The sequence below is a fragment of the Mustela putorius genome, unplaced genomic scaffold, assembly GCF_011764305.1.
Source record: "Mustela putorius furo isolate JIRA1106 unplaced genomic scaffold, ASM1176430v1.1 tig00003896_pilon_pilon_pilon, whole genome shotgun sequence".
Classification (NCBI taxonomy): Eukaryota; Metazoa; Chordata; class Mammalia; order Carnivora; family Mustelidae; genus Mustela; species Mustela putorius.
The window spans coordinates 5,120,940-5,145,593 of record NW_025422045.1 but is presented as its reverse complement, the minus strand read 5'-3'; the positions used below and the strand labels follow the sequence as shown (position 1 = coordinate 5,145,593).

Genomic DNA, 24,654 nt, shown 5'->3' with positions numbered 1-24,654 from the left:
TCACAGAGAACCACTTCTTTCTGGTCCAGGTACTGTCTATGGACCCCTTGCCCAGAGGTTTGGTTAGTAACGGAGTACTGTGGTTTGCAGTTTCTTAGTATTTTTTTCACCTCACAAACCCCAGGGCGTGAGAAAGCTTATGAGTCTGACAGAGCAGCCTTCTCAGGGATGTCTGGTATATACCTATTGAAATGGCTTATCTGTGGATCGTTCCTATGTTGCCTTTTCCTTTAGTACCTCTTTCCATTCTATAAACAGGATATGTTAAGAGAAAGAGTGTCATTCACAGACCCCAAAGAATAAAGCCAAATGTTTGCAGAGAGTAAGGTCTTCAAAATTAGTTGTGGACTTTGGGGAGGTAGAAGGGTAAACTGGGTGAGAGAGGGCATAGGCTAAAGGCCTGTGCTGGGAAAGAAGGAGAAATGGAGAGTCTTGTTAGCAACTGTAGGATGTAAGCATTTGAAATCTGCCAGTCAAGCAGAACCAACCTGTTTCATGCCAATTAGCTATGTGAGCCCACTGCAGGCAAGACTTCCAAGTGGTTGGAAGCAGCTTGGTCCTACAAAGTCTGCTCACTGTTAGGAGACCAATAAATGCTAGCCAACCTGAGTGATACTGGCTGAGTTCCACTCCAGCCTGGGCCTCCATGTCATTGTATGTCCTTGTGTAACACTTTGCTCCTGAGGGTTCTGAGCAATTGAAGAGGGAGGCCATGCATGAAGAAACCTGCAATCCAGAATACACAAGGTCATTACTGACGTGTGTAGCCATAGAACAGACTCATGGAGTTTAGAGCCAGAAGAAAATTTAGAGTATGACATGCCCAAATCCCCTCATGAAAATCAATTAACAAAAATTATATAGCCAAACATTCACATCGGTGCCCTGTAATTAGTAACTGGAGTTTGAGGTACTCAACAAGGTAATAAAGCCTATTAACAGCCGTGAGATCCATGGAGTCTCTGGCACAGATAGCAGGTTAGCAGCTGCTCACTGGGTGAAGTGGTTAGAAGGAAGAAAATACTATCTGTTGGGCCCCATCCAACCAGGGCCAGTCAAGCCCAGATTTCCTTTCCTGGTAAAAGCTAGTAAAATTTCTCTCATTCATCTGGGGATTGAAGGAGGATCAAAATATTGAGGGACAAATCACACCATCCCATTTAAGGAGTAATAGGGCAAACTTATTTTAACATTGATACTAACCAGAGTTGGGTTCATCATGTCATTCTCCCAGATTAAGGAGCAAACGCGGACATGGCATTGAGACCCTGCCCCCTTCAACCCCCTTAGGACGTCAGCCTGCCCTCCAGATTCCTTTTCTCCCAATTTCCACCCATGCTGCAGTTGGTCTTCAATCCTCTGCACTCAGGTACCTCCTTATCTGATGTGGTTCTCTATCAGGAAGGCTTTCCTCCAGAGTCTACTTAGTACACTCATAATTATCCTTCAAAAGCCAGTTCAGCTGGGACTTGTTTTATAAAATGTAAAGAACATTGATCAGTCCTTTGTCCGTAACTCTGTTAAAGCAGCCTGTTCTGTAGTGAAGTGCTTATTTATCTGCAAGAGCTTGCGTGTTATGGTCTTGTTTTTTTGTTTAGTTTTGTTTTTTGTATTTTTTGTATTTTTCCTTCCAGAGCCTGGTATGAAGTCATTCGCTAATAAATACCTTTGAGTATATGGATGGACAGATGCATAGGCAGATGTCTCAAAAAGCTGCTCTCCTGATCTTCTGTATAAATGTAAACTCTTTAAGGGCAGAGATGTTAGTCTGTTTTGTTCACTGCTGAATGCCCCAGCACCCTGATTAGTACTTAACACATAATGGATTTCAATAAATTCTTGAATGAAACACAAGTTTTTAAAGGTTTTAACTTATGAAGATACTGGACTTTCATTCACAAATACAATTGATTGAGAAGCAAGTGTCCTTTTAGACCCATAATGATACTTTACCTCATAGAAGGTTGGCATGGTTGTCTTCTTCAGAACTTGCCTCTTGCCATTTCCTTCTGGTCACTTCTCATCAGTGAGAGTTGGCAGCTCAGCTGTTTCTCCAGTTCAGTTCAGGAATTAGGGAACTTTTAAGCAAATAAGAAAAATGTCCAATTAAAATGTGTTTATAGGGGTGCCTGGGTGGCTCAGTTGGTTAAGCATCTGCCCTTAGCTCAGGTCGTGATCTCAGGGTCCTGGGATTGAGCCCCACATCAGGCTCTCTGCTCAGCGGGGAGTCTGCTTCTCTGTCTGCCTGCCTGCTCCCCCTGCTTGTGTTCTCCACACCCCCACCCCCCCCCCCAAAATAAACGAATCTTTAAAAAAAGAAAAAAACCTAAAAAAATGTATTGCTAGCATTTACTTTTCTATTGTTGCCTTTCCTGGTTTATTATTCTCTACCAGGAAATTTTGGCAGGGAGCAAGGAGGTGCAGTTGTTTGTTTTTAGATTGCACATAGAGGAGAGAAACTATTGAGTTGCAGAGAGTGTTTGAAATAGTACTGGGATTTTTCCCAAGCTACTCTGACTGACAGCTTGATGGAGAAAAATGAACAGTTCTTTTTGCCAATTCCAAAGCAGACTGGGCCTTGTTTACGATGAATATGGCAAGTGGAAAGACAAACCTTGTGCTAACAGTGGACACAGAAATGGAGGGCAGTATCCCTGTTTTATTTATTGATTTTTGCCTTATACCTATCAGCACCCTGCTTATAGTAGTCTATTTAATGCTAGGTGGTGCATTTAAAGAAAATGTTGGATGAGTCGTGTCATCAAAAAAGGTGGTGGGAGTCAGATCTCTGAACCTCTGCATTTAACACTGAAAATGATGGTGCCTGGGGAAGGGAATACTCAGCCTCAGGGGTCACAGGCCTAGTAGCGGTATCAGGACCCATGTGTAGTATTTGTCTTGTAGGGTTTAACTTCTCGGATATTTGGATTGGTCCTCTTGAGATGTGTTAAAGTGAGATATTTCAGTATTTGTGAATCCAGGAGTAGGTTTCAGTGCTTATCATTTTTCTCCTGAGCCTCACTTGGTACCCAGATATAATGACTTGCTAATGATTGGGAGCATTGCCCATACAGGTCTTCCGGAAAGAAAGGGGAAGGCACTAAAGAACACAAGAGACATGTTCATTTACTTACTTGTTCCGCTTCATGATTGCATATGAAGTGTACAACACTGTACTTGGAGTCTAGTGGGAAAGGACTCTGTAAAGAAGTACAGAGTTCAGGGTGTAAGCCTGGCTCATTGCTTAACTGCTATCCGTCGTAACCAACTTGGAGTTTGGTATCTTCATATCAGTGTCAGACTTGGACAACATCATAGAATGCAGAAAGCGTTCACCTCATGTGCTGCCTATTGATATTAACTGCCTAAAGTGCTATGTTGAGAAGAAATGAAGCCACACTGGGCATAGAGTAGATGGATGCTATCTGTGATTGGCTTCTGATGTCTGTTATGGACAGTGGGTTGAAGGTTACAGTATGTGTGCAACTTAATTGCTATTCTGGGCCAGATGATCTGGGAAGTTGCACTGCCAGTATACTATTGCTTCCTAAGGTTAAGTCTTTGCCTTCTAAGAACTTAAAACTTCCGCGGATGGGTATAGTTCTGTTTCATTTAATTTAAAAATCACTGAATGGTGGGGCGCCTGGGTGGCTCAGTGGGTTAAAGCCTCTGCCTTCAGCTCAGGTCATGATCCCAGGGTCCTGGGATCGAGCCCCACGTCGGGCTCTCTGCTCCGTGGGGAGCCTGCTTCCTTCTCTCTCTCTGCCTGCCTCTCTGCCTACTTGTGATCTCTGTCTGTCAAATAAATAAGTAAAATCTTAAAAAAAAAAAAAAAATCACTGAATGGCAATTGAAGTAATGATTTCAGATTGCCCTTGTAAGTGGAGAAATGGCAGTTTTTCTGTAAGCACCTCTTTCCTCCTAGGTCACTGGTCTTAAACAGAACAAAACAAAGGTATAGTTCTCCTAGTCAATCTTATTTCCATGTATTTTGATGAAGAGTACTGAAACTGATCCCAATGCACCAGTAGAATTCTTCGTGAGTTACTATTTAGCCTAAATGAAAGTTTAGTCATCTATGCCTCATTTCAGTGAAAACCTTGAATCTTTAAATAAGTCACATGAAGTTTAAAAATATAAGCAAGAGCCTTTTTGTATATTTTGGTCTAGGAGACAGATTTAACTCTAATTTGAAATTGTGTTTCATTAGGGATGTTTTCTTTTGACTGTGGGTTTAAATTAAGGTTGTTATACATAATGGAGTTAGCCTAGGGAGGGCTGGAAAAGGTCGTTAAATATGGACCAAATTTATGAGATGATCTGTTTGTATGCACATATACAATCAAATGATGGCTCAAAAATAATTATTTTTAAATCGTGCCTTGTATTTTAAAGATGGCAATTGATACAGAGCATTAGAAGCCTATTCGGGATCAACTAAATGAGGCCAGGAAGTGCTTCACAAGTGACTTTCTAAAGTGTTTTACTTCTAATAAATATGATAGAATGCCCCTTGTCACGTGTGCTTTTTGCGACCTCAAAGTACACTCTTAAGGCCTATGATACCCGTAAAACCATAAAAGCCTAAAAGTTAATTGAGGAGGATTCAGTCCTGTTTCTCCACATGCGAAGGGTTTTAACCATGTGTGATATTCCTAAACTCTTTAAAGACTAACCAAAACCATGTACACTTGGAATTGCAAAGGTTCTATGTGGTTTTTACCTCTTTTTTTTTTTAAGATCTTATTTATTTATTTTTTTTAAGATTTTATTTATTTGACAGAGAGAGAGAAATCACAAGTAGGCAGAGAGGCAGGCAGAGAGAGAGAGAGAGAGAGGAAACAGGCTCCCCGTGGAGCAGAGAGCCCGATGTGGGGCTCGATCCCAGGACCCTGGGATCACGACCTGAGCCGAAGGCAGAGGCTTTAACCCACTGAGCCACCAGGTGCCCCTGGTTTTTGCCTCTTGTTTTATTGGAAGTGTGAGGCCTATTTTGTCTACGAATCCCTGGCTAGTTATGGCAGAGCTAGATATCCCATCAGGAACACTTGACTCCTAGTCAAATGCCTGTTCTTTCTTTGAATAATTAAGAAAATACAGTATAAAACAGGGTGAAGTCACATGGATTTCACAGAAAAAATGGGAGTTCCTAAATAGTGATTTGGCTTTCCACACCAATGCTTTTTTAAAGCTGCTGTGAAGTTTTCTTCTCTGGGATGTTGGTATGTTGCATCACTTTTGACCCCAAGGAAAAGATAGTTTTCTCCTCCTCATGCTTTTCCTTTTGTTGTGGCTACCTGGAAGCTCCTGGCTAAGGTTCGTGTTGAGTCTCCACAGTTTTGCTGTAAGCTTCTTCAAATCCTCTCTGGAGAGAAGTAGGAGAAGAAATTAAGAAACAAAAAAGTATTATTTTAGAGAGAATGATATCTTCCTAGCAGCTGGAATAACTTCTTCAGTAGTGATGGTGAAATTATTTTGATGAACTTTTGTCTGAGGAGCTCACTAGACGAGAGGAGACCTTTGGACACCTCAGGGTTTAAACCAAAGATAATACCTATGTTTAGGTGAAGTGGGACAAGAAGGACCATAGATAATTAAGCTGAGCACAGATGTGGGAGGAGGTGGTCTAATGGGGACCCTTCCCTCTGGTCCCACAGATCCCCCATAACATGAATGATTGAGACAGGATGGAACTGGTTGAATTTCTTATGGAAGCTGGTGGTGGGGCTGTCTTCTCTGTAGGTGATGGCACATGAACAGAGTTAGCTGACGAGGTGAAGTCCCTCACACCGGAGTTACATTTGCTTAGCAAACCATACCTCAGCATTTGGAAACTCCAGATGGAGCTTCTGTTCATTTTTTGGAAGCATCATCAAGGGGAACAGAGCAAGTTGCCTAATGTGATGCCCCAACAGAGCAAGCAAGGGAGTGTCCATCTAACAAGCTAAGCGGATAGGAATCTGCAAAGGGTGTAGCCACAGACTGAGCCAAAGCCCCACTCCACATCACAAGGCTTGTAAACAGTGTTTATGAGCACGCTTCGTCTTAAAGATTTATTCATTTGAGAGAAAAAGAGTGGGTGCAATTGTGGGGGAGGGGCAGTAGGAGAGAACCCAGAGCAGATTCCCCACTGAATGGGAAGCCTCACCTGGGGCTCCATCCCATGACCCCAAGATCCTGACCTGAGCAGAAACCAAGAGTCAGACGCTCAATTGACTGAGACACCCAGGTGTTCTTGTGAGTTTTCTTGGTTTAATCAGCTTTCAAAAAGGGTCACTTGGGTAGACTTTTGCCCTTACAAAAGATTATCCAGGCCTCCTTCCCTCTTGGACTTAACAGACTATGTGATACCAATATAATCCGATTTTAAGTTAACTTCTGAGTAGATTTATAAGGACCTTTTAATGATACTGAACACTAAGTTCTGGACATTGTCTATTGCACTTACTGACCTGAATGAATTGGCCATGAAATTGCAAGAAGACTGTAAAGATCTTTAGGCCGTGCCTCCCAACCCTGTTTCTGTTGTTCTCCACTTATTTTTAGGAGAGAAGAGGTGGTTTGAATTAATTTCTTAGGTCTTTTAAGAATACTTCATAGGAGAGGATCCACTATATTTCATGCCTTGCGCATGTTTACAGAGGCTAAGGACAGGCTCTCTGATAGAGAGCAGGGTGGTTTGGTGACTAGGTAACAGAACACCCTTGTTTACCTTAGTAACGTTGAACAGACTGTGTAGTATCTGGGAAAGTGAAGCTAGGAGGCAAGAGCCTAGCACTGGTTTCCGAACACCTGTGTTTGGATGTACCTGAGGCACCTGAAACCCAACATAGGCAGAGAAGAGCTTGTGACCATCTCCCCCACTCCTCCACCCCAGGCTTCCTCCTCCCCCTACACTCTCAGTTCTTCTGTTTACCTCCAACCCTTAGAGACCAGGGTCCTCTTCTCCCTGGCTCTCCTGGCCTGATTGCTCCAAACCTCCAACCTCCCCTCTCTCTTAGGTCACTTTGCTTTGGCCCTACTGCCATATCCTTGGCCCACATCTATTGATGTGACCTCCTTGCTCCTCTTTCTGTTCCTTGCACATCCTCGTGTTGCCAGAGTAGTGTTGGCTCCAGGAAGCAGATCACACCCTGTCGCTTTGTTTGAAATCCCTTGGTGGCTTTCCTTAACCTTCCTGGAAAAGTGCATATTTGTTGAGGTGATTTTGAATGAACTGCCCTTGTTTCTGCCCTGTCCTGTTTCTCACCAGGTCCTCCACATGATCCCCAGGCTGTAAGCAGGATGAACCAAAATGAAGCAGGCAGGTAATAAACCTGAAGATTGGACACACACACACACACACACACACTTGTTACAGATTGGTAATTCCTATTTGAGAACTAAGATCATAGGTGCCTCCCTCACTTGGGCTTAGAAATAGGAAAGGAAGGTCACCTGGTAGAGAAAGCCTCCCTGTTTACTTACTCTTATTACCTACCGAACAGACCAGGAAGACCCATTTTTTTCCAAATAATTTCATCTTTTTTCCTTTGGTCTCCAACCTATTCTGTCTTCTAGGAGGGCTGGAGCCAGAATTTCCTGAGCCAGAATCAGCTAGCATCTAGCAAGGGATAGAAACTTCCATGCTCTGTCTCTAGTGTCTTTTTGCACTTGTCAGATGTGACCTTTCTCTTTCTTCCTGGAAGGCAGGGGAGGGTGACTGTGACTTGCTGTACCTGAGTGACGTGGTGTCCACAAGGAGCTGGAAAAGCCAAACCCCATAAGGGCCAGTGTCCCAGCTGCCCAACTTGTGGGCTCCTTCAGTGCCCCACACCCCCTCAGTTTCCCTCAGGTGGTGAAAATGTCTGTGGTGCAGGTGCTGGCTTTGTGGTTGACTCCTGTGAAAGTTCTGGGAAATAAAATAAGACAGCCTGAAAATGGCCAGAATGCAGGAGGCGTCTGCCAAAATTGTACCTATTGTGATGGTTGGCCTGGTTGAGGCTCTCGGTGCTCGGGGTGGGGGGCAGAGGAAATGGAATCCATTTAGTTCCCCTGTGACTGCCCCCTGCCATGAATAGCCTGAAGAGGGTTTTCTTGTGAAAATGTCTGCTTCAACCTTCTGTTTCGAGCCCGTGTTTTATTGTGTCCCCCCTCTTCTGCTGCTGCTATTTTCCTGCCTCTACCCTGACAAAGCACCAGGTTTATTCTCGCTCTGTGTGTTGGCCCGCCTGGGTGTCTAAGCAATGTATCAGCCTCAGCTAATACATTAGAATTTGAATAAATGTATAACAGCAGGTAGCAAGTGACTGGTGACAGGGTGACATATTGACTTAATATCTTGTGTAATGTGATATGAAGGATGTGCCTTTTGGTGTGTATTTTCATTTTAATTATTTTTTGTTGCTTTTCTTAGGCAGACACTTGTAGGCAGTTTTGAGTAATTGTCTGAAATCATTAACATGTTTATTAAATAAGGAAGCAGAGTGCATTATCTAGCGAATCAATTATGTAAATGCACAAAAAGCATAAGAAATTAGTCTTTAACTGTTGCTGAACTGCATCCGTTTTCTAAATTATGGATGAAAGTTACTATGTGCGTATGCCCCCACTGGTAGGGGGTAGGGAGAGAGATTTTTTTTTTTTTTTTTTTTTTTTTTAAGATTTTATTTATTTATTTGACAGAGAGAAATCACAAGTAGATGGAGAGGCAGGCAGAGAGAGAGAGAGGGAAGCAGGCTCTCTGCTGAGCAGAGAGCCCGATGCGGGACTCGATCCCAGGACTCTGAGATCATGACCTGAGCCGAAGGCAGCGGCTTAACCCACTGAGCCACCCAGGCGCCCGGGAGAGAGATTTAGATGCATTCCCCTTTCTCCGAGTTTTAAAGCAGCAACAATTGTTTTTTTTTTTTGTTTGTCTTTGTTTTGTTTTGTTTTATGTTTTTTCCAAGAGGGGGCATTTCTGAGGTATAACAACTAGTAGGGATTTATGTAGATCCTTGGTGTAGATGACAACAGATGGTCGGCAGTGAGAAACAGAGCAGTCTCCATCGAAGGGTCTGGGCGAAATGATAAAAACAGTGTTAGTGAAGCAGAAGCAATAGCGTCTCTCCTCTGGATAACAACAAAACTATCTAGGTTCAGCATTTTCGATATTTTTTTTTTTTTAAGCCAAAGCATTGTTCTTTCTGATAGCTTAGAAATAAAATCTTTAAAAATTTTTTGCCCTTGACTCGAGTCAAATGTTTGGTAGCATTGGTGTTTTTCATTTGGGAAGCAGTTGCCCCAGATAATCAGAAATACACTCAGCTCAAAGTACCAAATAAATTATGTCAGCATTTAAAATTATCACCCTTTATTCTTTTATTGTGTGGTGGTTTTCCTTTTCTTTCTTTCTTTCTTCCTTCCTTACTTTTTTCTTTTTTGCTTCATTCCTTTCTTTTTTTTTTTCTGGTCTCAAAATTTTGTGGGTCTTTCTCTTCATGGGGTCAAACAGTTGACCCAAACATACATCGGTTTCCATTTTTTGGCCTTGCGTTTAATGACTAAAACAATAGTACTGAACTCCTGCCTCTGCTCTTGGCTGAACAAATTTCCTCTAATCCTCCTGATGGCCATCCAAAAAGGAAGACTGGAGACGAGATCCCACCTGCTTTGAATTCTTCGGTAAAGGTTTAAGCTCAGACTGAAGCCTGCTCAAAAGAAAATAGTAGGTAGAGGAAGGCTAGAGTTCTAGTATGTGAAATTTTTAGCTTTCTGAGCCAGGGAGAGACAGTTGCCTGTTATTATTACTCTGTTGTCTTTAAAATGGACATCAGGGCTCCTGGCTGGCTCAGTTCCTTAGAGCATGGCTCTCCATCTTGGGGATGTGAATTTGAGCCCCATGTTGGGTGTAGAGATTCTTTAAAAATAAAATCTTAATAGTACTTAATCATATCAACCACTTAGGTTGCCAGTCTTTATTGACAGAATATTTTGGAAGCCAAAAGAAAAATAGGATAGGAGGCAGAAGGATTTGTAGAAAGAGGTAAACATCTAGAGAACGGACTGGACATGGCTACTTTTAGTGGAATTACATCGAACTGTTCATTTAACCTCTGTGAGCTCTGTTTGCATATTGGCAGTCCTGGGAATGATAAGACAGGACTCCTAGGGTTGTTGGGATGAAATTGGAATCTTTATTAGCGTACATATGAGCACCCATTATAATTCTTAGAACAGCATTTCAGGAGCTCAGTTTCCTTTCCAAAAGTGTTAATAACTGCTAAGATTTGAGTTAAATTGGTGTAGTTGCAGTTTCCTGTGCAGAAGACAAATACATCTAGAGACTTGATACAGATTGCTTGCATGTAGGAGTATGTTTATGATACTATAAGAGAATCCAGGAGATGGTCTAGCTATAGTAGGAAGCAAACAAAGTTCTTCTAGATACAGAAAACATCTTAATGTATAAGCCATAAACATAACTTTATAGATAGATATTTTGATTTCATGTTCAGATTTTCTTTTGGACAAATATCATGAAAAAAAATATACAGGGTAAAAAAAAAATGCAGTTTAAAAGAATATGCAGTGGGAACATGTGACCTATCCTTTCACCTCCAGACTGACTCCAAAGAAATAACCAGTGTTAATAGGCTTTGTGTTTATTTTGGATATACATAGGAATTATTCCTATAGATTCAGAATGTAAGGATGCGGGATCAAAGGGTGTATGCACTTTCAGTATAGAAATAGAAGCCAAATTGTCTTCCAAAGAGGCCTTAAGGATTGGAATAATGTAAGAGTATCAGTGTAAGCGTATCAATATTAACAACTCTGCATTGGCAATCATTTTTCTCTAACAGGACAAATGGTACCTACTGTTGTTTTTAATTTGGATGTTGTTAATTGTGAATGAAGTTGAACATCTTTTTTGTGTGTTCATTACCCATTTGCTTTTCTCCTTCTATGAACCTGGTCTTACTAACTGCCATGGGTACTGAGCTATGCTACCCAGATTACCCTTCAAGAAGCTCCCATTCCCTCCTCTGCTGCATGGGCTGCAGTGGAAGGAGCTCCATGGCCAGCCACCCTTTGGAGATCTTGAGCCAGCTGGCCTCAGGTCTTGCTCCCTTCCAGGGAATATCCTTGTCTGCTCTTAGACCATATGGGAGTCTAAGGCCTCAGCCTCTTGCTACCATTGTGTCAGTCCCTATCCCAGCCCCCAGTCCTGAACTCTCTGCTGCGATTTCATTGCTGTGTCTACCTTCCTTTGTGCAGTCCTGGCTCTCTCCCCAGTGAGGCTTGATCCCCCCAGTGCTCCTGCCCCCTCTTCTGCATCTCTAACTCTGCTTTCTGGAAAGCCAGTACCCATTTTGACACAGCATTCTTGGTCCTTTTCTAATTGATTGGAAGGCATTCCTTTGGGAGAAATTCACCTTTTGTCTCATTTAGGAGCTGCAAATACTTTGCCTCCTTGTCATTTGTTTTTCACTTTGATGTTGGTTTTCCTTGTCTTTCAGATGTTTCAAACGCTCAAGCAAATGTATCAGTTCTCCTTACTTTTATTTTATATTTTAATTTATGGCATTTGGTTTTTGTCCCTTGCCTAGCAGGGCCTTCCTTATGGGAAGATTTTTTTTTTTTTTTAACGTTCCCTTTTTTTTTTTTTGTTCTAACAACTTTATTTTTTACATTCAAATTTTTGAGCCATCTGGGATTTATTTTGATGTAGGACATGAGAAGAGAACCAGCATTATTTCCCCTCCTTGTAACTGGCCAATTGTACCAACATGTTTATAGGATAATCCATTATTCTCACACATCTGAAGTGCCAACTTCATTATATAATAAATTTCTATGTGTATAATGTCTATTTCTGAAATAAATTTGCCCATTTTTCTCACAATTCTTTTGCTAGTAACAAACTGTTTTAATTACCTTAGCTTTATAGTATATTTTAATATCCAGTAGGGCTAATAACCCCATATTTCCTGACCATTCCCACAGGTTAATTTTCCATGCACATTTTGTTTATTTTTTTCTATGCACACTTTAGAATTAACTTTCCCACTTTCAAAAATACTCTTGTTGGGGGGCGCCTGAGTGGCTCAGGGTCCTGGGATTGAGCCCAGCATCAGTATCGGGCTCTCTGCTTGGCAGGGAGCCTGCTTCCCCCTCTCTCTCTCTGCCTGTCTCGCTGCCTGCTGTGATCTCTGTCTGTCAAATAAATAAAATCTTTAAAAAAAAAATACCCTTGTTGGCATTTTTACTGGGATCACATTAACAGAGTAAGGAATGGGTGGGGATACCATATTTACAAGTAGTTTCATCTATGAACAAAGTGTGTCTTTCCATTAATTTCCCACTTTTTATGTCTCACTGTGAGACCTTAAGGTTTTTTCTCAATTCTAAATGCTTTAAATTTTTTCTTGAAAACGAATGTCCTTTTGCTCTTGCAAATTGTATCTTCTCTATATTTAATGGCTTTGGTTCGTGTAAGAGAAGTGATTGCTGTTCAGTAGTTTTGTAATCCTCTACTTTTCTCAGTGTTTTCATTAATTTACAGTTGATTATTTTTGGTTTCTTAGGTTGATACGGGTATCCTCTGCAGCAATAATAATTTTGCCTCTTTTTAATTTTTTTATTCATGACTGTAGGACTCTGGTTGGGCTGCCAGACTGGGGAGGGGGAGTGCTAAGTAACAGAAATTTATTTCTCACAGTTTTGGAGGCTGGAAGTCCATGGTGAGGTGGGGGAGGCAAGCGAAAGTATGAACTCTGCGAAATCCCTTCTGCTAAGGACTAATCCTGTAAGGGCAGGGCCTCACCCTTATGACCTCTTTTAACTGTAATTACTTCCTTCAAATGGAGCCAAACTGGAAGGGTTAGGGCTTTAACATAGGAATTTGGGGGGTGGCAGGGCACAAACATTAGGTCCATAACAGTAACTTTCTCCTAATTGCATTGGCTGGTGCTAATTGGAAAATGTGAAAGTGTAAAAAGTGTGAAATTATAGCAGTGACCATTTTTGTCCAGTTGACAACGTTGCTTATGTGGTACTCTTAAGCCTGATTCTGGCTTTTGAGCTAAGATACATTTATATCAATATTTTTGCCATAGTTGGAAGTATTCATGGGCTCCTATTTTAACACATTAAATCATAATAGACTTTGATTTTATCAGTTGCTTTTTTTAATCAGCAACTGATTTTATCAGTTTGCTTTTTCTGTTAAGGTGATCATAAGGTCGGGTGCCTGGGTAGCTCAGTGGGTTAAAACCTCTGCCTTCGGCTCAGGTCATGATCCCAAAATCCTGGGATCAAGTCCCACATTTGGCTCTCTGCTCAGCAGGGAGCCTGCCTCCCTCTCTCTCTCTGCCTGCCTCTCTGCCTACTTGTGATCTGTCTCTCTGTCAAATAAATAAATAAAATCTTAAAAAAAAATGATCACAAGGTCTTTCTTATTTAGCTTCTTAATACTATGAATCACAGAAGTAGAATTTCTGTTCACAAATGATTGTGGTATCCCTGAAATTTGTTCTGTTTGTTTGTTGTATGTTATGCTTTTATCGTGCTGGTGGATTGTTTGCTAATGATGGAGTTAATAATTTTACATCATTGTTTATAAGTTAGATAGATCTGAATTTTCTTTCTTGGGTTATTTTTGTCAGGTTTGAAGAGCAGTGCTAAAGCTGTTCCAAAAAAAATAACTTGGAAGTTTTATTTCCTGAATACATATTTAGGTATTTCAGTGTGAATCAGTATGAAATGGCTCATTGTCAGTGTCTTTCTCAGTGTTTCCCTAAACATGTTTTTGGAGGAAAATAGTTGATAGATTACAATAATTGTCAGCCTTGGGCCTGTCCTCTTGGAGCTGAAAAAGGAAAATGGAGAGGCTAACAGATATATTGCTGAGGAACGGAGAGTTGTGTCTGCAGGTACTATGAGAAGGTGGGGAGCTGGAACATTGGGAATCTATAGAAAAAATCTTAGAGATACTTAGGGTAAAAACAACAACAAAAAACCTTTAATAAATTGTTCTGTATTATATGTAGTCTGAGGTGATGAATCTTGATGTATTCACACAGTTATCCTATAACACAACATAAGAAGGCTAAATGCTGTCACAGTTCCTTTTGCTTTTCTCTTTGAATCTTATCTGGAAGTGTTTCTTATGTCTTAGCTTCCCGTGCCTCCGCCTTCCCCACAGAGCCCAAGATCCACCTGTTGGCACTCAACTGTCTGCACACCAGGACTCTGTCATTTCTCCTTCCCACAAAACCCTTGGTGTGGCAGCAACTTGCTAAGAAACTGTTAGGCCAGTCCAAGCTCAAGTGGAAATTGATGATGATGGTTTGTTTCTCTGCCTCCAGAAGGTGACCTGTTTGTATTTTTCAGGGTAACCTGACAATACTTAAACCAAAGGAGTGGGTGGTGACCTCCTCAGTAAGCTTGCACAGCCTTTGTGTGTGTCTGATGGAGCCACACTTCTAGCTTTTGCTGTTACAAGCAGGGTTGATGTTATACTAAATAAATCAAGTCATGATACTATCTGATTCAGCTTTAGCAGTCCTAATCTTTAAAGGTGTTACCTCCTTTTGTAAAGTCTTTTTCAAGTATCTCTTGTAGTAGATTTCTTCTTCCTCTCTCCCTCCTCTTCCTCCCCTTCTTTCCCTCTCCCCCTCCTCCCCTTCCTCCTCCTCTCTCTCTCCCTCCTCCTTCTTCAGATTTATTTATGTGTTTTGGAGAGAGAGAGAGAGAGAGAGAGCGCACGTGCACGCACGAGTGGGCAGAGGGGAGAGGCAGAGAATCTCAAGCAGACTCTGCACTGAGTGTGGAGCCTGATGTGGGGTGGGATCCCACTTCCCTGAGATCATGACCTGAGCTGAACCTAAGAGTTGGATGCTTAACCACCTGAGCCACCCAGGCATCTCACCTCCAGTAGATTCCTAAAATTTGAAAAGGATTTTTTGTTTTGTTTTTGGTTTCTCTTTTCCTCTTTCTCAACCTGGACAATGGGACAGTGTGATTAAATTGAATCATTTTGCTGCCTTTTTTTTTTTTTTTTTTTACTTTTTGTGTTCTTCCCTCTCTGGGTCTTTGCTAGTCCTGAGCAATTGTGTTAGACTTTTTAACAGGGCAGAAGATTATGTAGTAACATGTGCATTGCCTTAAAACTGTCCCAGTCACAAATTGTTGTGATAAATTAATTCTAAATTCTACATTCTACATTCCAAATTCCAAAATTAGTTGATCTTAAAAATTTACTTCTCATGACCTAGGCTGAAGAACATGGTGCCTAAGACAAATCTGTGAACATTGCTTCCACCCTGGAAGTCAATATGCACCCCTTTCTAAAATATATATAAGTCTCTGAAATATGAATATAGCCTTTTGAAATGTGGACAGAAGTCCTTGATCAGTTTTTGGCTTTAAAAATAAAGAGGGTTTTTTGGGTCCAATTTACACTTTGCCGTTGTGATACTAACAGATAAGAGTACTGCAAATAGAATGAAGTCAGTAGGATTTAGGGTTCTGAAAGGAGGTTTCTTGTGTGAAAAACAGCTTTTCTTGACAAGCTGCTTGTCAAGGTTTTCAGCAGCCTCTCTTCTCATTTATTTATTTGGTTTGAGGGAGTTAGGAAGGTGTTTGGTGTATTTTGTGCTGGCAGTTCACATGTCAAAAACACAAGACTAAAAATATTCTCCAAATATGAATATACAGTAGTTTCTTCTTCTTCCTTTCTCCCTCCCCTCAGAGTACTAGCACTACGATCCAGACAGACGGGCTGACCCCTGGGAAAACTGCCCTGAGATGAACTGAACCCCTGTGCTTCCCACCACGCTGGGGATTCCTTGTAGATTTCAGATTTCCCTTGGGATGCCCTGCCTCCCTGACTCCTTCCCAGCATTCTCTTATCTCTACTGTCCACCACTGGAACCTCTCTTTCCTGGTTCCATTGTTTTGTAGTGTCAAGAATTTGGGCAAAAGTTGTTTTGCATCTGGCAGTGCTAAACTGGAAGTGGTTAGGTGCTCTTGGTTGATGGGAACCAGGGGAAAGACATACAGAGAATGTGTGGAAGTGGAGAAAGAACATTCCAGTTGGCTGTCACTTAAAGCTTAATGGGCTTTGGTAATTGGTTGTCCTTACTGGTCCGATGGCTTTTTTTAAAAAAAGATTTCTTATTTATTTGAGACAGTGCAGAAGCTGGGGGAGGGGCAGAAAGAGACAGAATCTCAAGCAAACACCCCGTTGAGTGTAGATGCCCCCCATCACCCCATGTGGGCCTCCATCTCTTGACCCTGAGACCATGAACTGAGCTGAAATGAAGAGTTGGACACTTAACCAACTGAGCCACCCAGGTACCTCTAGCATTTTGGTTTCTTAACCTTGAGGCATTTACAGACCTAGATTTTGGTTTAATAGACTCACTACTGCATTAAAGCAATGTCAGTGTAATGGCCTCTTTGTTTATTGAGCTTAACATTTTCAAGGCATTGCCTGGGAGTTCTAACAGAACCACTAGAGAGTGAAGGGGAGGTCACATCCAGGTAGAATATCTTAGAATCTGTGTCAGAGATGACACTTAAACAGGATCTTTTTGACAGAAGGTTATGAGGCAGACACACCTTCTTGTGCTGGTAAGTTAAGTTACCTACCGGGCAACACAATTCTTAATTTATTTGAAAATCACCTATACCCAGAGGCCTTAAAGGAATCATGGTATTGCTGAAAAGTGTAGGCACTGTGTTTGGCCTTTTGCTTAAACCTAAAGCAAGGGAAGTCAGAATTGACTTTGTTTCCTCTCTCTCTGCATTTTTGGGAAATGAGCAGACATGGGCAAAATGAGACAATTGACACGTCAAGGAGAAATTTTCTCTCTCAAAAAATAAGTTCAACATTGTACATTCAGTGTACTGTGAATGTATATGCATACCGGTGGTTTCATTTATAGCAATACAACTGAAAATGTGCAAATGAAATCTGGGAAGTGCCAAATGGTGTCCTCCAGCATCTAGAAGAACTTTCCTGGTGTGAGAGAGAAACTTCTATCAGGTAACAATTCCATTTGGTCCAATTTATTTAAACTGCAGACTTAGTCTTATTTTCTGAAGTGCTCAGCTTCCCCCAACAAGAAAGCCTGAAAGCCACAGGGTTACCGTCCAGATGGAAGCTTAGGTGGCTTCTTGATTGACATGATGACATTTTCTCACCTGAACATCCTGAACATCAAAAAGCTTTCTATTAATTTATCCACAAGTCAACATGTTAAGATCCTTCTCTTCCTTTTGTCTCAGTCTGACTTGTGTTGAACAGAGTGTTCATTTGTTGGTATGTTTTTGTTGAAGAAAGCAAACCAGACCGTGGGTCTTTGCAGGCAAAATGTTCTTCTAATCTAATTCTTATCTATTCCGTTAGACAAGTGTTTCCAAACTGATCTCTGTGGAACACTGGTGATTGGTGAGGCTCTTGTAGTTCTTCTGTGGAAAATATTGCCTTGGTCAATTTAGTTTGGCAAAACACTACCTGCTTTATCTGCTCTTGGTTGCTTTCCAGTGAACATTAGTGTATTAGAGGCCGAGAAGTTTGTAGTTAGAACCAAATTTTAACTTGTGTGCCAGAACTTTTTCTGCTTAGAATCCATCCCACTCCCTGAAGTATCTCTTAACATCCAAGGGACACGGGTATTCCACAGAACAGTCTAGACGGTGCAGAACCAGACCCTCCCCCGCATCTTGCAGGAGTTTCTCTTTCTGTGGCTCACACAGTTTTTGCTGATGATAGTAGTTTGATCTTGAGTCATGAAGGGACTTGGATTTCTTGAGATAGAAAAACTCACATATTTGCAAAGAATTTCCAAAGATCTGTGCTTAAAACAGGCAGCTGTTGCAATTTGAGCATTTTCAGAGTGGTCTTTGCCCCAGGGGAGTAATGACAGCCAACCTGAAGCAGTAAGTTTTCATATTGTGTAAAGTCTGCTTTCTGAATATTTTTATTCATACATCATTCAGCATACACAGAACCATCTAATTCCATCCCACGTCGACGTGAGTCACTTTTTTTAAGTACTTCTTTTTTAAAAAGTGTCTCATGCACATAGATAATTAGAGAGAGAAAAAAAACGAGTAAAAATAAATCATGTTGTTTAATTTTAAAAACTCAAATGGAGCTTAAGAACCGAATACATATGTTTCTCACTTTCTTGGATTACCAAGAATTACCACCTTTGTTCTGGTCCTATTCCAAGCTTGGGAGTTAGCATTTTTTTTTTTTTTTTACCATGAAAATGAATGATAGGAAAACAGCATGTCAAAATAGAGGCAATACTTTATTAAATTTTCTCAAATGACTCATTATAAATAAAGCATGTAAAAGTCTGTTAAAACCATATGCTTCAGGTTAACAGCCCCTTGTATTTCTCTTTCCAGGATAATTATGTTGTCCGGATGGACAATAACTTTATAATTTATATGTTCCTCTTTCAAGATTGTTGCCCGGGAAATGGAATGTTAAAGTTATTCATTATTGTGGAGTCAGTTTACTGATTGCGTGATATTTATGTCAGAATTGTAATCTGTTATTACCTATTATTTCATCATTAAATTTAATGCACAAAATGTGTAGTTTTATAGCTGTCCATTACTGTGTTAATTTAACATAATGCAAATTGATCAGCAAGAGTGGCACTCCTCTGTGCACATGTTTTATATGGTATAATGCTAAATGTAGTTGAGCGCTGTTCTGAGTGCTGAGAGAAGAGGTGGGTGCGTTTTGTGGTTTGGGAGAATGTCTGATTTGGGAAGACCCCGCCCACCAACAGAAGCACTGTGATTCACAGCTGCATGCCAATGCCTCTTTAACCGTGAGCTCAATCAAGTTTTGGGCACACAGTGCCTAGAAAGGAGACGCATTACAAATGAGGACAAGTGTGTGTGATGAGTGAATTTGTCAGAAAAGAGCTTAAGGTCTAGTTAAGGAAGTTTAACATTCAAAAACCCAAAAGACACTTGAACCTCAAACCTCCAAGTACAGGCTGCCTTTCACTCTTGAGAGAAAACATCTTTAGAAGTTAGACCAGTAACTGCTATAGTCATTATTTTGTGTTGTATGTGCTGCACACTAAGTGAATGATGAAGAGCCAGCAGGGAAATAAAACGAGTCAGGAGTCCATAGGATTCAGAAGTTTTAGAGTAGATCTAGATTGTGCTGGAATCTTACTTCTCATTTATGTTGGGGAATGTTGGCCATGTTTATTTGGATCTAGAGAAGTAACTTCTCCTTCATTGACTCTGATAGCATTGGTCTCCAGTCATTGGATGTTGGATTGTACATGGCAAATCCTAATTAATATCCTATGCACAGCTGAGACCATCTTGATGTAAGGTTGATAAATACCACATTTTATTTTAAGAGTATAAACTTGAAGATGAGTCGATGTCCTGAATGCAAAAGCACTGTGAACAAAGTTGCAAGTGCTTTCTAGGGGCATTGGGTTATAATTGCCATGATTGTGATCACCATTTCAGTGTGCGTGTTGGCCTGGTTGGTCATTCCTAGTGTCTCTGAACTGTGTTAATTGAAATTCTTTAATCTGGAGAACTGCCCTGTTCTGTGCCATGTTTTACTGGCACAGAACAGGGCAGTTTTATTGAACTATAATTAACATATAGCATTGTCTAAGTTTAAGGCATACAATGTAATGATTCACATGTATTGTGAAAGAACTTACACAGTAAGGTTAGTTAAGATCCATCATCTCCTGTACATACAAAAAAGTAAAAATTTGTTTTCCTTGTGATGAGAATGCTCTGGATTAATTTACTCAGCAACATTCAAATACGCCACACAGCAATGTTAACTATAGTCACTGTGTTGGACATTACATCTCTAGTACCTACTTCTCTGATAACTGGGAGTTTGTACCTTCTGACCAACCTCCTGTTTCCCTCTCTCTTTCTTCTGCCTCTGGTAAGCACATATATCGACTCTTTTTTTTTTATAAGCTTATTTATTTTTATATTCCACATAAAGTGAGATTACATAGTATTTGTCTTTATTTCACTTAGCATAATGCCTTCAAGGTCCATCCATGTTGTCATAAATTGTAGGATTTCCTTTTTTTAATGGTTGTATGTATAATCATTGTGTATGTGTGTACACATACCTCTTTATCCAGTCATCCATCAATGTACACTTAGGTTGTTTTCATTTATTGTAAATAATGCTACTATGAAAGTGGAAGTACAGATACCTCTTCAACACAATGTTTTTGTTTCTTTCTGATATATTGCCAGAAGTAGAATTGCTGGATCAAATGCTAGTTCTCTTTTTAATTTTTTTGAGAAATCTCCATGCGGTTCTCCACAGTGGCTTCATGGTTTACCTTCCCCTCAATGGTGTGCAAGTGTTCTCTTTTCTCAACATTCTTGCTGGTGTATTAGCTCTTCTCTTTTTGAGAATAGCCATTCTAACAGGTATGATACGATAACTCATGGTGGTTTTGATTTGCTTTTCCCTGATGATTAATGATGATGAGCATGTTTTCATGTACCCGTTGACCATCAGTATGTAATTTTTCAGGAAAAATGTCTATTCAGATCCTGTGTTCATTTTTAATGTTTTGTTTTTGTTTTGCTGTTGACTTGCATGAATTCTGGATATAGTTTGGATGTTCACCCCTTATCAGATATATGGTTTCCACATATTTCCTCCTATTCAGTAAGTTGTCTTTCATTTTGTTGATGCCTTACTTTCCAGAAACTTTTTAGTTGATGTAGTCCCACTTTTTAACCCCTCTTTGGTTGCTTATGCTTTGGGTGTCCTAACTTTAAAAAAAAAAAAAAAAAAAGAGTCCTTGCCAAGACCCATGTCAAGGAGTGTTTTTTCCTATGTATTCTTCTGGGAGTTTTATGGTTTTTTTGTCTTACATTTAAATACTTAATGCATTTCAAGTTGATTTTTGTAAGTGGTATAAAATGGGCTAGTTTCATTCTTTTACATAAATATCCAGTTTTCCTGGCACCATTTATTGAAGGGATTGTCTTTTCTCCATTGAATATTCTTGGTTTCCTTGTCAAATATTAGTTGACCATATGTGTATTGGTTTATTTCTGGGTGCTCAGTTCTTTTCCATTGATCTGTGTGTCTGTCTGTATGCCAGTACCATACTGTTTCGATTATATAACTTTATAATATAAGTTGAGAATAGGAAATGTGATGCCTCTTGCTTTGTTCTTCTTTTTCAGTATTGCTTTGGATTTTTAGCGTCTTTTGTGGTTCCATATAAATTTTAGGATTGTTTTATATTTCTGTGAAAAATGCCCTTGGACTCCTGATAAGGATTGCATTGAATCTATTGATAGCTTTGAGTAGTATAACAATACTTTCCTAGTCCATATACATGGGATACATTCATTTGTGTTGCCTTTGATTTCTTTCATCTGTGTCTCATAGCTTTCAGTGTTGAGATCTTTTACCTTCTTGGTTAAATTTATTCCTAAGTGGGTTGGTTGTTGTTGTTGTTTGTTTGATGCTGTTACAAATGAGAATGTTTTATTCCTTATTCAGATAATTTGTTAGGAGAATTGCTCTTTTACTGTGTGTTCATTTATTGTTTATAAGAAAGAAACTTTTTTCATCCCCAATTCTGCATTGTGGTGACAAGGGGCTCATTCTGTTTTGTCTCCTTGCAGTCTACTGCATGCCTCTTTCCCCCTTAAACTAGTAACCACACTTAAGAAAAGAAAGTACTTAAATAATTTTTGCTTAGATTGTTGATAACTGTGTCTGAACCTCAAGCATTAGATGCTGGCTGCAAATTTACTGAACTATGAGCTTTACCATTACTAAAATGTACCATCTCTAGTGTCAAGTGTTAGAGCTGGTTAGCAGTGCTTATCAACATCACATAACCACCTAAGAAAGTGGAGGGGGGTGGGAAGGGTATACTGGAGTTTAACAGGGAATGTAGAAATTTTTTTTAAGATTTTATTTATTTATTTGACAGAGATCATAAGCAGACAGAGAGGCAGGCAGAGAGAGTGGTGGGGGGAGCAGGCTCCCTGCTGAGCAGAGAGCCTGATGCAGGGCTCGGTCTCAGGACCCTGAGATCATGACCTGAGCCAAAGGCAGAGGCTTAACCCACTGAGCCACCCAGGCACCCCAGAATGTAGAATTTTTTTAGAATGTTTTCATGGGCAAATCTTTCTGAAGGGATGAGATTTGGGGGGAAGGGGAACGATAATGAGAGCCACATACTCTGAGCTTGTTTGGCTAGGAAATAGACAATACCCTTTCAAGAATAGTGGAGAGTTTAAAAAAAAAATGGTAGAGAATAAATTCTGTAAGTGGCACACTAAATTTTAAGTCAGTCAGTCCCTAACTGACTGTCAGTCAGTCAAAACAAATACTACTCAGACCTTTTAGTGGCCCTTTTCCTTGAACTCGTGAGGACCTAGAAGCTCCTCCCTTCTTCCCTGCCCCAGCTCTCAGCTCTCGGGTGGGTCACTTCTCCACTCAACCTGTGGACAGAACCATGGGATGGTTTCACTGATGTTTCAGAGGTGACAGAGAGGTGGCCAGTTGGGTCAAGATTATGCTGTTACTTATTTGCTTGTCTCACTTGTTTAATCTGAGATGATATATTTGGTCTGGTTCCCAATGTCTTGGCATCCACTAGATTTTCCAGGGGACCAGTTTATCACTTTCAGCTGCCTCTTAGTTTACCACCCGTTGTTGTAATTGTCCTTCTCTGTTTCCCAGTGCCTGGCAAAGCAGTTGGGCCTAGGGATGTACTGGTATTTTGTAGCTAAATGGTTTTAGGATTTGGTGGTAGGTTTTATTTTATTTTTTGAAATGTGGAAATACATTGACGTTACAAATGTGAGAATAACATCAAAGTGTGAGAATAGCTCTCACACTTAGATATTATTCTCACACTCTGGAGAACAAAATAGGCTTTATTGGTAGGTTGTGTCTGCACTTGCTGTAAATGGAATATATATTATCCCTCCAAAGTTATGATATAAACAGATAACACAAAAGTTTGGCTAAAGCAAACAGTTAACTGTTACATCTGCCAGAAACAAAACATTACAAAGAAGGAAGTGAACTTGTTAGTCTGGGGTGGGTTTGGGAGGGAGAGTGAGTACTTTTTGTGATTTGTAAGAATTCTTGATTTCATCTGCAAGAACGGCCCTATCCTAAGAAATTAATAGCTAAACTGTGTTATTCTTATGCTGAAGTAACGGGAGGACCTATAGTACATTCTGACTGAGATGAGGAACTGGTGACTTAGATCAAGGTGCTCTTGATAAAGTTCATTCCAGATTGAAAAGGATTGAAGATACTATTTTGTTTTAATTATTTTTTAAATGTTAGGTATTATTTGAAGAAATGGCTTTTGGCTTATTTCACAAATGGGTGTCCTTTGGTTTGATATCTGTTCATATGAAGGGTTCCCATCTTTACAAGGAAGCCAGTTGTTGACTGACCATTGACTTTCATGTGTACCCTCCAAAGCCAAGGAGGGAACGAAATGATTTTACAGATACCTAAGAATAAAAACACATTCCCTTTGATAAAACCAGACAGTTAAGACCAAAAGAAGAATTCTTTTTATGTGCTTTTTCTTTTTTTTTTTATTTTTTTTTTATTTTTTATTTTTTTTTTTTTAAAGATTTTATTTATTTATTTGACAGAGAGAAATCACAAGTAGATGGAGAGGCAGAGGCAGGCAGAGAGAGAGAGAGAAGCAGGCTCCCTGCTGAGCAGAGAGCCCGATGCGGGACTCGATCCCAGGACCCTGAGATCATGACCTGAGCCGAAGGCAGCGGCTTAACCCACTGAGCCACCCAGGCGCCCATTATGTGCTTTTTCTAATAGACCAAATAATTGTTTAAATTTTCAAGTTTATCACCTTGGAGGAAAATAACCTTAAGTGGTGAGCTCTCATGAAATCTTGCAGGACAGTGCTATGTTGGCAGGGACAATATTTCTTGAGGCAATAATCAGTGAAGAATGAAAAAAAAAAAAACATGGAAGAATGAGGAGTTGGGGGAGTAAGGTACAGAGGAAGGAAAATGCCTGCTTTCCAGAAGGCCCATAAAACTCTGAAAAGTCTCAAGGTGTGACCACACCTGTCAGACACTTTCTTAGTTTTGTTTGTTAGGCTAAGGACATCCAGAACAGGTCTGAATTAGGTTTGAAAACTGTGTGTTTGGTAATCTAAAATGAGATGCACAGTTACATTTTTATAAATCCAATTTGGGCTATTCTATAGTTGTGTATTATTCCTACCCAAGTGGTTAAAGATAGGCAGTTTTGTTCAATTCTTTCTTGGTTAATTGGAAAGACCAGTATTTACTGATCTGGGGGTACATGTAAGTGCTTTACATGTATTCTTTTGGTCCTGCCTTACAGAGTATATGAAATACAACTATTATCCTCTGGCCTTAGAGGAGAAACTGAGGCCGAGAAAGTTATGTGCACAGGATGCTGGCAGTGAAACCTGGCAGCAGGCTGCCAAGTCCATGCTTTTTCCTAACAGGAGACTCGGTGTTCTTTTGTGGCAAAGGGAATCTTTTTTAAAGACCAGCTGATCAAGAAACTGTACACAGGGTGTACTGATGATTAGTAGTTGTTCAACACACTCCCAGTCCAGCAGTCCACTCTGCATTTTCAGACTGACTTGG

At 40.3% G+C, this 24,654-nt stretch overlaps 1 protein-coding gene across 1 annotated transcript in view; it reads left to right on the top strand.

Moving 5' to 3' along the window:
- RORA (RAR related orphan receptor A) overlaps nt 1-24,654 on the top strand; it is a 718,480-nt gene that overhangs the window by 71,399 nt on the left and 622,427 nt on the right. The gene's annotated exons all lie outside the window — the stretch shown is intronic.